We start from the raw sequence: 10,206 nt of genomic DNA, 5'->3' as shown, positions 1-10,206 counted from the left end.
TTTTTGAGGGGAAAATCTGGTCCATGGTGTCCTGGCTGCCTAGCAGCGTGAATAAAATCGCGCTGCGCGCAAGGCAGCATGGGGAAACCCAGGCTAATTAGCCACAAATTTGCCTTATCGCCTAAACGTAAATAGTTACGAATTGCCATGAGATTGTGTTGTAACCTATATTTGGTAAAGCTATAACATGGCAGTTTGAAGAATATATAATTTAGTTTACATTTAAGCAATTTTAATTTAAGTGGTATTGCTTATAAACAACAGTTCTATTAGCAAAACGTAAAAAATATACTAACTTACATTTTAGTCACAGTATTGCCAGTTACTTTGTAAATTTTTTTACTATGAATCACAAAACAGAATCAATGGTTCCTTTTCTGAGCAATACACAGTAGTAAACGTGGTTTAAATGTAACTGATGTAGGCTATGTAACATCTTTGTTGATCCTGGAACAGAATTCCAATCAACCAATCAGATTTGAGGGACAAGTTTACAGTTTGTTTTTACAGTTTGTTTAGGCTTACAACCAGAGTTTTGTGCTTCTACATCAGCGTTATTAACATATCATTTCATAACTTATATCATAACTTATAGCGTTAAGGTTAGGGGTTGGGATATATGGTTAGGACAAGAATGTTGCATCTAACTCTGCAAAATCAGGACATACGATAAAAACACTCATGTCGCCACCTACTGGTGTACCACTGTAATCATGCAGAAAGAGTTTCTCCCCATCCATTAAATGCATAAGTATCTGACCTCATCTAATTCCAAATATGACTTGCCACCCCCAACCCCCCCCCCCAACCCCCCCCCCCCCCCCCCCCCCCCCCCCCCCCCCATGTCTTACAGCAGTATAGTGCCAGACCTTTGATAGATGCTCAGTGTGGAATACAACATGTGTCTTCAGGCAAAAGGAATGGATTCATGACAGTTTATGCAATATGGTTTATATTGATGTCAGGTGGAACATCTCAGCATTCTTCAGATCTTGCAGAAATTGTGTACTAGTGGTAAGATGTAGGATGTCTGCTGTGAGCGGATTCACCTTTCTCACAAAACTGACTTAACACCTTTGCTCAATGAAGCAATCTGAGGCTACTAATCACTGATAAAATGCCCACTTAGATTTCTGACAAAAATCAATAACCCATTGCATGCTCCGGTTGAACTTGAATTGCTAACATTAAATATATCTTTCTCAGTTTCAGCCAACCCTGAAAAGTCATGTTCTCCAAGCATCAGATATCCAGATAAACCAAAGCATTATTTATATTGACACAAGGCAACACAAGAGTCATTTCCCGTACTTTGAAACAGGCCCTGCAGAAAATGATTACAGTGTAACCGAAAGTGAGTTCAATCAAGCAGATTACTAGAAACCAGAGCACTGGAAAGCCTAAATTATCCAGTAATGGCCCATGAACCCACAAACCCATCTCAAGGGGCCAGCCGCTCAAATCAACTAGATACACCTAAGCAGAACCAATCAAAATCGCTGTAATTGCTCCCTGATCTCAAAAGATGAAATTTAGGTAAGTTATAAAATATTTACAACTGTTCTAGTCAAAAGAAAGGCAAGGCAATGCAAGGCAAATATTTACTCTTCTTATAGCTTCTCTATAGCAACCATTCAGGTCACACAACATGGCTACTGTCATTTCCTTCCCTTACTTGATTGAAACATCAAGTATTTCTTTCTTCTCCCAGGATGTGAATAATGTTCTAATCCTAAACTTAACGCCCTCAATGAAATATAACTTCATATTTCAGAAGGAAATTAAAAATGAATGTCTATTCCTTCAAAAGATCAGTCAAATGTGTCGAGCTGCTCTAATATTAAAATGGCTCTTGTTTCTTTCTCATTGTCACAGCTGTAGGGGAACTTCTCAAACGTGGCTCCCCAAAATGCTCATCAGTCAAGCTGATATATTAATGAAGACTCCTGTGGGTTTGATTCAGCATAACAAGTAGTTGTATATCATAGCGCTCACACAATTTGGCGATCATTCGGTACAGAGCTTTATATAATGCAAATAAATATATTATAGACCAACAGTTTGATAATACCTCCTTTTGTCTCGTACTGTTTGTCTGTCTCTTACCATACATCTCATTCTCATCAATATCCATGAGAGTGAAAATTATAGCCTTGCACTCGACGACTGTCCTGGGAGAAATGAAATGATAAACAGATAGAGCTGCTTCATCTCTTGTTTAATAAAGGGTAAGTGGCACTCAGGCAATGCAAAATCATTAATGCAAAATTCTCCCTCCCACCTTCATTCTCTTCAGTCGTTGTCCTCTGAGATATCAAAAAGTGTAAAAAAAACATCATCAACAACAACAACAACAACTAAAAACAGAAGAGGAGGGAGGGATATAAAACAACTCAGGCCACGTGCAAGTGAAAAAATGACGAGAGAGAGAGTCAACGACAGACGTATGAAGAGGGCTGAGATGAATTGAGCTAAGGATTCGTGTATTCGAGATTAGTTTGGCCTGACATCGGACTACTAGCCCGCAGGCGAACAATTACATTCCACATTGCTGGAAAGGCAATGTTTCACGGAGCCATACATTATTTATTAGTCCTAATACTCACTGCACCTTTTTCGTGTTAGCCACAGCATCGCATTTCTTTCTCTCTTTACGCTTTAGTGCTATTGAGTCACTTGAAAGCCTCTTCTCGAACTCCTCGAAATGGTGTCATTAAGTAGTTTAATTCCCTGCTGTGGTTTATAATTCATGATCTTAAGATATTAAACTGTTAATGAATTCTTTACCGTAGTGCTCCGAAAGTGAAAAAAAAAGTCTGTTTTAACAAAACATAATTCTGTTTTATTGACAGAGACTAGTTTTGACTCATTGTTGGTAAGACGATCTGGGACTGGGTATTACAATAAACCATTTGCGCCATCTATTGGTTGCCATTGGAACTATATATATATATATATATATATATATATATATATATATATATATATATATATATATATATATATATATATATATATATATATATAGGCTATATATACATATGTATATATATATATATATATGTATATATATCCATTATAAGAATTATAATAATCCAGTCCCAGATCATCTTACCAACAATGAGTCTCATTTGATCAAGCTTGTATGTTTATGTTCAGTTATTTCACTTTAATGGCAATGAAAATGACCTATTAATTGTGTAATATATAATTAAATAATTCCATTTTCATTGCCATTAAAGTGAAATAATTGAACATAAACATACAAGCTTGATAAAAATGACCATTCTAGAAGAAAATTTCAGATGGCACTTAGAGGCTTTTGCATCTGAAGTCTTCATATATATATATATCCATATTTTGTCATTTTTATTTGTTGTCATAAATAAATGCTATTGGTCACCTTTTACATCTGTCAGTGGACTCCTCGCCAGAACAAGCCGGACATACTGCCTGTCATGAAGCCATCCAAATTAAGGGAGAAGCATAGCTCAGAATTTGGATTCAAAGGCAACATGACCATGGTATCTATGTGTCAAAGAAGGGAAAGGCTGTTGTCCTCCTGAGCACCATGCATGATGAAAAGCAGTGGATGATAACAGTGTTGAGAAGAAACCACAAATGATCCAATACTACAATGTGCTAGATGTTGCCACCCTCAATGCCTACACCAACTTCACTGCACAACAACCTGATTACATGGGTGGTGTAACCAATGCACAACAGCTATTCATGAAGGAGCTGGTCAAAGAGCTTGTCATGCCACATATGAAGAGGCGCTTGGAGGGCACGTCCCACCTTCAAAACCATATGGGAAGATCCTTCGGATGAGACGTTAAACCGAGGTTCTGACTCTCTGTGGTCATTAAAAATCCCAGGATGTCCTTTGTAAAAGAGTAGGGGTTTAACCCCAGCATCCTTGGCCTCTGTCCATCATCATAGCCTCCTAATTATCCCCATATGACTCCTCTCCCCAATAATCTGGTATGTGGTGGGTGTTCTGGCGCACTATGGCTGCCGTTGCAGCACCCAGGTGGATGCTGCACAATGGTGGTGGTTGAGGAGATTCCCCCCTTCCATATGTAAAGCACTTTGAGTGCAGAGAAAAGCGCTATATAAATGTAACCAATTATTAAAAAACAAAACGAAGCCACCACCAGGCCACATGGACATTGGAAGGAGGGTGCACCAGGCCTGTGTACAAGGAGCACAAACGTGTTGTCATTTGTGAGACATGTAAGCACTGATATGCCAATTGTATATATCCATGTGATATTATTTTGTCAGTTTTATTTTCTTTCATTCGGTCACATTCACAACAATTCACAAAAGTTGCACTACAGATACAATACAGTTCAATTTCAGTGTTATAATTGATATGTGTTATGTGTGACAAAGTGGCAAATAAACATATTTTAAGTGTTACAGTAAATGTGTTGTTCTAAATAACTGCTAAAATGGTTATTTTAACAAAATGTTGTCTTGTTGTTTTATCATGCTTGCATAGATGGGTCATTTAGAATAGGGGTCATTTTAGACCCATGTTGTGCATTAGAAGGGGTTTGCATAGCTTGTGCATCAAAGGGTTTAAAAATTGTAACAATCTTTTAGCAAATTTATAACCTTATAATTTAAAATATTTTTGCATACATAGTTAGGGTTATCACACATTATTCAGTATTGATTTTGATAAATAAATTGTGTATACTTTTGCAGCTTCTGCCCCTGCTCTGTCTTATTTTAATGGCTTGTGTATCTACTGTGAAGAATTGTGAATCATTACTTGCCCAAGAGCAAGGCTGACACAAAGATAAAGATAAAATATCTAGTGGTTTGGAGGCAGATGGAACAGTGATTAGAAAGCATATATTTATCAAGAAGCTCCTGTTCACAGAGAAGCTAATTACGCATAATTAATGTTGAATGCTACAGCAGGGGTTTTCAATCTTTTACTGTGAAAAAAATAAATATATATATATATATATATATATATATATTATAAATATACCAAAAATAATTAAGTTACATTATTATGTGTCTTTTTTTCTTACTCATTATTGGCTAGACCAAGTAGAGTTTTTGTTTTTTACATTAAAAACTAGTATTTAAAAACATGCAATCTATGTGTTGTTTCTTTTTATTTGTCTATAAAGATATATGATCAATAATAAATAGTTCACAAAGACTAATTAGGACATTTAAGTAGCTTTTATAAATGTGCCCTGAAAAAAAACAAATTCATTACTGGTGTGCATCTTGAGACAAAACAATGACACTGACACATTTTAAGATATGTCAGTGCAAGTTGCTTTCAGTTAAAACAGTTCAATAATGTATTTTAGTCTTGGACTTAAGCCTTGTTCGTGAAACCATACTTTTGTACTTTTCTTTACAAAATAGATTCGTTCCAATTGTATTCATGTCTGGTACAGATGAATCACTAAACTTTAAAGCTTTAAAGTAGCCTAACCAACTAATTGCAAATGTTAAAATGTCTTAAAAGTAGGCCTATAGTGGAGGATTTTCTTTTTCCGGGTGGATCATCAAGACTATTGGTCCTCCTAATTGTCATAATTGTGCATAATGATGATACAGTATGTTTACATAAGGCCGTCGTACGTGCTCGTCCCTAGGTAGTTTTCGCTTTCTGCGCATGCGCACTTTCGGGTGTATGTGTGGTGAGCTACGGTTTCAGCCATTCATTGAAGCTTGCCATTCTCACCGGGTTTTTTCAAAATGTCTTAGGGTCGCAAGAGAAAAAGTGTCTACGAATTGTATGACAAGAAGAGAAAGGCCTCTGAAGAAAGAAACAAGACCAGAGTGTTTTTGGGAGAATATTTCACACGCTGGCGCTAAAAGCACAGGTTGGGCTTCCCACTGCTGCCTCAGTCGCGAAGTTTCTACTCGACAGGTAAAGTTTGGCATGCTATTTGGAGAAATCCATTTAAAATCACTGCTAGTAAAAGTTAATGTAAGCTATGATTAGCGATGCTAGCCCTGGCACAAGTCACGAACCACGCACCGCGCAGACACGGTAAACATAGAGAGAGGAGATGGAGTTCATGGAGAACTAGGCTCATGCATGCTCTCTCGTGCACACGTTTAATAGGCGTTCCCTCTCGGGAGCAGGTAGAGTGTTGCGCATGTGCATTTTTTCAAAAAGTGGAGAGGGCGGTTCTTTTCTAAAATTCAGGAAAATCCTCCACTATACCTTTAACTTAAGATAATTCTACGAAAAATTATTTCAGATCTTAATTTTATTTACTGTTCAATAGCAGAACGTCTAGTCCAGTTTATCAGTAAATCACTGATCATATAAGATTAAGAGTTCACATTAGGAATAGTTCATCTCTGAATTACAAAAATATTAAGCAATTAAAAAAACATGTCACGAACTTATCCGGTTTAATTTCATTTTCTTTGTTTAATTAGTCTTGCGCCTTGTTCTGTTGATTGTATTCTCTCTGTGTTTACTAATTAATCAACTTACTCTTACTCAGGTACTAATTGTGGTGTCGTTGCACTTGTATCCTCCGTCATTTCATCTCTAAATTCTAGGCCTTGACAGCATCCGAGACAACAGGATTCTATGGAAGATACAGCTGATGCAACTGTACACTGCTGACCATGCACATTTCTCTGAATTACAAAGTGACCCAAGGTAAGTCTACTCTACTGTACTGTTAGATGTATTTATTTATTAAAATTGTATTTATTTATTTATTATAATCACATTTTTATTTATTTTACTCATTTATGTTTTCATGTTTAATTATTTTAATCTTAATTTTAATTTCTTTTAATCTTATTTTTTATTACTTTTAATCTTTATTCTTTTTTTTTTCACACTTTTTTACACTGTTTTTCTCAAAATTTTCCATGACCTTCCTCGAACTCTCTTGCGGCCCCATGAGAGATGATGGTCCTCACTGCAGAACATGAGATCCAGAGGGCGGGGTTGGATCCAGATCCAACTCCTCCCACTATATCTAGTTTGCCCCCATCAGATGAAGCAGCATATTGGTGAAGTTGCAGCCCGTGGTCGCCAACGTTTGCTCTTATCAATGTAAGTCTACATTTGATTAATAATATAGTCGAGAATAGATTCATAATTTAGTCAGTGTGCGCATATAAGTAATGATCACAGTTAAATATATGTTAAAGTTTTGACAGTGTCCATACTTTTTGATAACGCCAAGACATGTTTAACTAGTCCGCTATCCATTAACTTTAGGTCGTTTAATAGCGCTAACCAGATAAACAGCTATACTGGAAACTTGTAGCTAGGCAATGTGGAGACATAGCCTACTGCACTGGTCAGCACAGATTTGGCAGAACTCGCTGCAGAAGTCTGGGTGGGTGTCTTCACTGATTATTTTTATAAGTTTCCCCCTTCTTCCTCGACCTACATATCCTATGGGTTAGCAAAGAAAGTAAATATTTCAATGTTCATTATTTTTGTGACGTTTTAATTCATCATAGAAAGCAAAACACTCAATGGCAACAACTAACAATGCATAGGGCCTACCTGGAGTGCAGTGTGAAAGGATGAATGAGTCATTTTGAATGTCCTGTGGTTTCCCTCTACTGTTAGTGTTATTCTGCGTGTGCTTACTATGTGCTCCCAATGTGGTTTTCCTTTCCTTATGTTTTGCCTTCAAAGTTTCCCTACTGTATTCAAAATGTCTGTTTTACCTTGTGTGTTAATAAAGGTTTTTTTCTTCTTTCCTATTTTATTGTGCTGGTAATGCATTGTGCATGTTTTTATGTAAGTGATGCTCTTGTGTTATGTAAATTATGTCAGATGCCCTTGTGAAGTCATTTATAAGTATAAAATGAGTGCCGCCATAATTTAGTCAATTAGTTGCATGATCAGTGATGGAAAAAGCACACATATTTTCTACTTGATTTTGAACTTGATTTAATATTACTCAAATAAAAGTAGAAGTGCCTACTTATTAATATAGCCTACTTAGCCTGTTTGAAGTCAAAGTGCATGTGGACTACTGAGAGGGGTAAAGGATCAGCCAATCAAAGAATACACATCTTTTTAAGAGATATTTATTCTTGCATGTAAAAAGGAACCACAGGCTTTTCAGGGAGGGTGAAACGTAAAAAAAATTTATATTTTTTTTGGAGTAAAATCAAACGTTTCTCCAAATGAAAAAAATCAAATAAAATACTTGGCTATTGCCCACCACTATACGTAATTAAAGGTGCACTGCACATTCACACAATGTAAAAACTACAGTGTTTGTAACTATTTAAAACGTTATTAAATAAAATTAGTTTTCAGCAAGTTTGTTTTTCCGTCAAAAGAATATCTAACTCTAGGTACGACTCAATGCGGTCGGAAACGATAGAGCAACAACACGAGTAAAATAAGACGTGTTGGGAATCTGTCGACAAATCAAAATGCAGAGATCCAACTCCGCCCCCTGGATCTCGTGTACTGCAGTGAGGTGCTGCTGAGAGGGGGGTTCCTCCTGCCTGGAGTGGACCCCAGTTTGAAAAAACCCCTGTGGGAACCTGTCATCCGCATTGAAGTACTTGAATTTTCCACAAGAGGGAGATATAATACAATTTTTATGTCACACTGTCTCGCTCTTATTGCTGTCAGAACAGTAAAAGACAGACCATTATGCATGAGATCTAGTGGAGGATCTCCAAAACCTCCTGATAAAAATAAAATAAAAAACTATTCCACATATCTGAAATGCTAGATGATTAGATGATAATAGATGAACTATTTAGAAAAATCTAAAAAGCAAAACCTGCCTCGAAATCTGACTGATGTTCTTCTTCTGACTCCTCCTCAGGAACAGGTGTTGTGAACTCTGTAATCACTGGTCAGAATCATGTGAATATATAATTTGAAACTTATTTTTTAATACTTTTCTTTTTTACCATGTACAACTTTTTAATGCTGAGGGGGAAAAAAAGACTCAGTGTAGCATATACCTTTAAAGGATTGACACAGTGACCCAGTCAGTTAAAATATAATAATGATAAACCTACAAAGCTTCGTATTAGTCCAGTAAGAAGCAGTGGACTATACCACCACATTCTAGTGGTTCAGAAAGATTGACATTTCTGTATGAAAACCCATTCAGTCATTACAGCAACACTGCATCTGGAAATTTACAGCTAGGAATAAGATTTTTTATCATTGAATCTAAATGTTCCTGAAAATGTCGTTTAATAATATGAACTACACAATTATTGTGACATGAATCAGTAAACTCCTAGTTGTAAATGATTGTGCAAATAGCTTAACACAATGGGAGCAACCGTAAAAATCTCTGTCGCTAATATAAATTTGTTTTATAGCTCTTCATTAGTCCCCAAGAAATTTTCAACACACAAAAAAATATGAAATGTTGCTAAGTAATCTAAAAATACAATTATTCTGACAAGAGAATCTGCACAGACACAGTGATGTCAAAGCGAATGGGCGCGTCTGCACCACACCGTTTTATTGGTGCGCGCCCACACAAGATCCATACACACACACACACACAGAGAGAGAGAGAGAGAGCACAGAGACGCACACACTCACTCACAAGGTATGAGGTAATTGTTTGGTCACGTGACTCCTGCAGTAGCTGTCAAAAGTGATACAGCAGCGCATCCTTGACCAGCCTGCCCGCTTCCAGCTGATTGGACTGCGATCAGGTGTTAGGGATCATCTAGAAAGTGCAGAAACGAAAAAAATATGACTTGTGATAGCAACAACTTATAAACTTATAAATAAGAATACCAACTGCTAGCTAATAAAACCCCGTTCTGCCAAAAGCAAGCAAATTATAGTCAAGTCCATGTTTCATCGAAGATTATAAATTGCTGTCAGTATAAGTCCAGTGTTAAAACATTACAGAGCAAACAAATGTTATTAAATCAGTTAATAAAAACAATTTATTTCATGTTTAGCCTAAATCACAATAATTTAACCTTTAAATCGTTTTGATCATGAGTAGGCCTACAGACAACCGAGACAGTGAGTGAATTGGCATAAACAATATTTGAATCACAAATAGCCTACTGTATTACTGTAAATGTAGCCTATTATTTGAGCCCACATATGTTTGGAAAATAGCAATGTAATTTTCTGAGGTGTTTTCTGAAGTACTTTTTTTTATTCCTGAACTTCCTGCCCTTTTAATGGGGGAATTCGTCTCAGTCTGACTCTCAGATCCAGAAGATGCA

This window comes from Rutilus rutilus (genome assembly GCF_951802725.1).
Source record: "Rutilus rutilus genome assembly, chromosome: 16".
Taxonomy (NCBI): domain Eukaryota; kingdom Metazoa; phylum Chordata; class Actinopteri; order Cypriniformes; family Leuciscidae; genus Rutilus; species Rutilus rutilus.
The sequence above is the reverse complement of the archived record's forward strand: the minus strand, read 5'-3'. Positions refer to the sequence as shown.